The sequence below is a fragment of the Nyctereutes procyonoides genome, unplaced genomic scaffold (assembly GCF_905146905.1).
Source record: "Nyctereutes procyonoides isolate TBG_1078 unplaced genomic scaffold, NYPRO_anot_genome, whole genome shotgun sequence".
NCBI classification, from domain to species: Eukaryota; Metazoa; Chordata; class Mammalia; order Carnivora; family Canidae; genus Nyctereutes; species Nyctereutes procyonoides.
Genome location: NW_026575133.1, coordinates 39,625,313 through 39,630,274, shown reverse-complemented (window position 1 = coordinate 39,630,274; position 4,962 = coordinate 39,625,313). Strand labels below are relative to the sequence as shown.

The following is a 4,962-nucleotide window of genomic DNA, read 5'->3' as shown; positions in this document are numbered from 1 at the left end:
GTGTCCCTACAAGTAGTTTAAAAGTGGAGATTACCAAGGCCCTTCAAATGAATATACTAGAAACAAGTTTGCCTGCTAGCAAACAGAATGCCTCGTGCTGGGAGGTGGGCCTCCGTCAGAAGTGCTCTGTTGGTGAGCGTCCCCTTGGCAAGCACCTGATGATCCACTTTGGTGAGACGTGCGTGGTCAGAGTCATCAGCCCCACATCGGACCGGTTGTAGCACTGGTTTCATCCCCGAGGGCAGAGAGTCTCTGACCACTGGTGTCCAACCAGGGCCTTCTCTTGAAGGCTTTGGAAAGGCCTGCTGATCTTGGAGCGGGCATCCTGGAGGGACCCTCTCTGTTTGCAGCTCTCAGCTCTCCTGTGGAGGCATAAAGGGGCCACATGGTGATCTGCCCTTTGAAGTCTACACTGGGGTTAGATGCCCCGGTACAGGGTAGGGCCACATCTCCTCTGACCTTAAATCATGTGTTCGGGTTGGGATTGGGCTCCACACAATAGAAGCTCTTCTCTGTTCACCTAACAGTCACGGGCAGGTGTTCAGGTGGTGGGTTCTTTCAAGGCCTCAGGCTGAAGAAAGCTCTCCCATCCTCAGCACACGGCTTCCATGGCCACCATGGTGTTCCTGATGCAGCCAATTGGAAGGAGGAAGAGCATGGAGGTGGGAACTGGGGGACTCATAGGATAGGCCTGAAGAGACCCTTTTCTTCATTTCCCAATGGCTAGAACCAGCCACACGCCTCAGTCACTGTGAGGGAGATAGGGAAGTGACTCAGAGAAAAAGAGGAAATGGATTCTGATGACATGCTGTTTGCCACATCCAGGGTCAGAGTCTAGTAGGAGGCGAGTGCCCGGCTCATGCTTGCTGACTAAACATGCCCAGTGAAGAGCTTAGCTAGTTTATGCAGTGATGGGAGCATCAGCAGAAACATGGTCTTCAGATAATCTGTCAAAAATTGTTGATTTTCTGGGACACCCAGGTGGCTCAGTGGTTGAGCATCTGCATTTGGCTCAAGGCGTGACCCCGGGGATCCTGGGATCGAGTCCTGCGTCGGGCTCCCCGCAGGGAGCCTGCTTCTCCCTCTGCTTATGTCTCTGCCTCTCTCTGTGTCTCTCATGAAAAAATAAATAAAATCTTTAAAAAAAAATTGTGGGTTTTCTGCTCACAGTTTCTGCTCACATATCTCATCAGGTTGAAAAACACTTCATGGAATGCATATCGTCCCCACTGTGTCCTGGGTGCTAGGCTACATGCTAGAGATGCCCCTCCGGATAACACCAGGTTCCTGCCTGCGAGGCGCTTACGGCCTGTGTGACCAAGGACACATCCCGTGTCTGTATATTCAACTGGCTACGGTTCCACCAGAAAGCCACATACTGGTAAATTCATAACCGGGGTTGCATCCCCTTTGGTGGATTTATCTCAAATCCTTTAAACACTGAACCATATGTTGAAACCCTCGATGGACTATTAATCAAAATTGTGTTCTGGGCTCTGGAGCCCTGATTGAAAACGCATCTGCGTAAGTAGCCTTTTTGGAAAAATTGCACATCTTACATTGACGCAAGCAATCAAGTCTTCCCCACCCTTCACAATGGAAAAACAGAAACGGCAGCTCATCCAGATGAAAAACAGGATGATTTTATTCTAATGAGAATGCGGGGCTAGCGCAATTACAGACAAGTGTGCAACATTAGTGAGGTCTTTCTATTTTGGCGAGTAGTTATGTGAAAATACCCTTCGGCTTTCCCGCTGCCTTGTGAGGCTCAGAAATGAATGGCTCTTGATGTATTTGAATGTAATCATGAGAACATCTCACGGTACCAGTCTCCACTTTATAGAGGGAGCTGGATTCTCCGGAACAGCGAAGACACGGAATCTGCGAGCCAGAGGACACAGGTGGAGCCCAGGCTGACAGCAGGGACAATCTAGGGTGAGGCCATCGGCCCGTCACCTCTCTACACAGATGCCCCTTCAGGTTAGCCACCTGAGAGCCTAAGAGGGACAGGAACCTGTACCTTGTGGAAGTCGGTTCCTGAATCTCTGCTACTCTTACTCGGCTTTGTTAGGAGGAATAAAATTAATTCACATTTATGCCTTTCCTGCATCCATCCTGGAATTTACACCTGCCCGTCAGGCCTGCCAGTGGTGGGGACTGGCGTGAGGATGAGATCGGGCCATAGAAGGTGATGGATTAGAGTCTCCTGATGTTTTAAGCTCTGAATCTGGAGATAGGGATCTGTCTTGCCCATTTGAAGTTAACGTGTTGTTAATAAAAAATGTCTGATTTTTTTAAAAGATTGATTATTTATTTATTTACTCATGAGAGACACACAGAGAGAGAGGGAGGCAGAGACATAGGCAGAGGGAGAAGCAGGCTCCATTCAGGGAGCCTGATGCGGGACTTGATCCTGGGACTCTAGAATCACACCCTGAGCTGAAGGCAGACACTTAACCACTGAGCCACCCAGGCATCCCTCAATTATATATATTTTTTAAAGGTTTTATTTATTTATGCATGAGAGACAGAGAGAGAGAAAGCGGGGGGAGGGGGCGGGCAGAGACACAGGCAGAGGGAGAAGCAGGCTCCACGCAGGGAGCCCGATGCGGGACTCAATCCTGGGTCTCCAGGATCACACCCTGGGCTGAAGGCAGGTGCTAAACCACTGAGTCACCCAGGGATCTCCCAAAACTCTGATTTTTGAAGGAGAAAGTGAATGTGTGCATAAGTGAAGGCACACACCCCACAGTCAACATTAATATTCTAATTATATAAGGGATTAACTTATTTTAAATTTATTTCTTGCTCTTGATGTGTGCTGGCTAAACAACAGCTAATTCCGTTTTTAAGACGCCAGACTCTATTTCCCCAGGGAAGCAACAGACCTGCATCCTCAGAGGTGTAAACATCTAATTATAGAGGTAACACACACACACACACGCACACACACACACACACAGGCTGTTAGGATGTCAAATGCTGTGATGACTTAGAGTTTTGTTTTGAATTTCAAGTTTAACTAAGGTAACCATACCTCCCTCTGCCCCTCTTTGTTCCCCACTGAATGGCCAAGAAGAGAAACTTCCCAAATATTCCTGAGAAAGAGAGAAGAGAGTGAAACTCACCTGCCATAAATCTTTCAAACTCTGAGGAAAAAAAAAAAAAGACGGGGACTTTGCTGTGTTTGGAGACCTAACGGGAGAGGAGACTGCCCATGAATTCATGGAAGGTCTCAGGTGTGTCAGACTCCACCAGCCCCAACCTGGGCCATAGGTGTAATAGATGCATTACGCCTGCCCACACTCAGGCTGTTCTCACAGGGCCATGACTACCCTCCCCACCCCTGAATTCACAATAGTTGAGTAGGACTTAAAGTGATCTGCTGGGTCAGCACCTAAGAAGGAGAGGAACGGAAGGGAGTGGAAGGGAGGGAGAGAAGGATGATACTGAGTGAAAATAAAGTATCTCCCCACCCGTCACCAAGAGAGGAGCCCATGGGAGCTGCATAACCCCTGCCCCCCTGCTGGCCAAGGCATTATTCCTGCCACCCGGTGAAGAATTATACTTGCTGCTACAAAGAATATACACATTTGAAGTTCTATTAAATGTTCTTAGTTTGCAGAAAGTTAGAACCAATGAAAACCACTCACACAAAAACAGAATACTAGCTTAAAAAAATCATTGGAATCATCAGGTAGGAAAATCTTTACTAGTTCCTCCTTTTAGAGGGCAGATGGAACATGATGATTGAAGTTTGCATGATTTGTGATTAGCATCTCCGCATAATCAGGACTTCAGCACCCTGATTGCTCCTATTTGCTTCTTTCTAAGAAAAAAAAATCATTGGTTACTGTGACAGGTAAAGCTCTTTTCATGTTTTCTCATTCTGTTCAATTCCTTTTCTTGTAAAATTCAATTTACAACCTTTGCCCACTTTTCTTTTGTCTCTTAATTATCGATTTGTAAGAGTTTTTTCTATAAGAAGGATATTAACTTTTGTCAATTTTGTTATAGATAATTTATCATAGGTCTTTCAACTATTTGGTCACGTAGAAATCATTTTTATTATTACTTAGCTATTTACATTTTCATATACACCCATTATTTTCCTTTAAGGGTTTCTGGCTTGGCAGTTACAGTCAGAAATTCATGTTCGTTTTAAAATTACAGAAGTATTCACTAAGATTTTCTCCCAGGAGGGGCGTCTGGTTGGCTCAGTCTGTGAAGTGTGTAACTCTTGTTCTCCAGGTTTGAGTATGAGACCCACATTGAGTATAGAGATTATTTAAAAATAAAATCGTTTAAAATAAATTAATAAAATTGTCTCCCAATAGTTTCATTTTTTAAAATATGCATATTTAAATCTTTACTGTCTGCGGGCATATGATGTGACTTCAGGTTTTAACCTTTTATCCCCCCTCAAATGCTTTGTTAGTTTTCCTAATAACCTCAATTGGATTTTTTCTCATTTTCTCATTGTTTTAAATTCATATGGATGTTTGGACCTATTAGTGGACTTCCAATCTGTCTGTCCTGGTGCCAATTGTACGGTTGCTCTACAACTTTAGAGATTATTAGGGTATGTCCCAATCATTACTTTTCTATTTTCAATTTTTTTTCTATTCTCATGTTTTCTTACAACTGAATTTTACATTTATATGATCTTTACCTTTTTTCAAGAAGAGTCTTGTTTGGTATATGCTGTAGTGAGAATAATGCTCCCTACCCACAAAAGACGTTCATGTCCTAATTCTCAGGACCTGTGAAACTATTAACTGCCCTGACAAAGGCAGATTAGATTAAGGATCTTGAGGTGGGAAATGATGGGTCATCTGGATGGGCCCAGTGTAATCATAAGCGTCCTTTTAAATGGAAGAGAGAAGCATCAGAGGGAGCTGGCAGGATGGGTGAATGGTCAGAGAGTTGCAACTGTGCTAGCTTTGAAGACAGAAGAAGGAG

The 4,962-nt window shown here is 44.7% G+C and overlaps 1 non-coding gene across 1 annotated transcript; it reads left to right on the top strand.

Annotated features, from left to right (window-relative positions):
* Positions 1–3,690: 3,690 nt before the first annotated feature.
* LOC129494025 (U8 small nucleolar RNA) lies at positions 3,691–3,824 on the top strand. The gene has a single exon (XR_008661282.1). It is a non-coding gene; the product is annotated as a U8 small nucleolar RNA (small nucleolar RNA).
* The last annotated feature ends 1,138 nt before the right edge of the window (positions 3,825–4,962 follow it).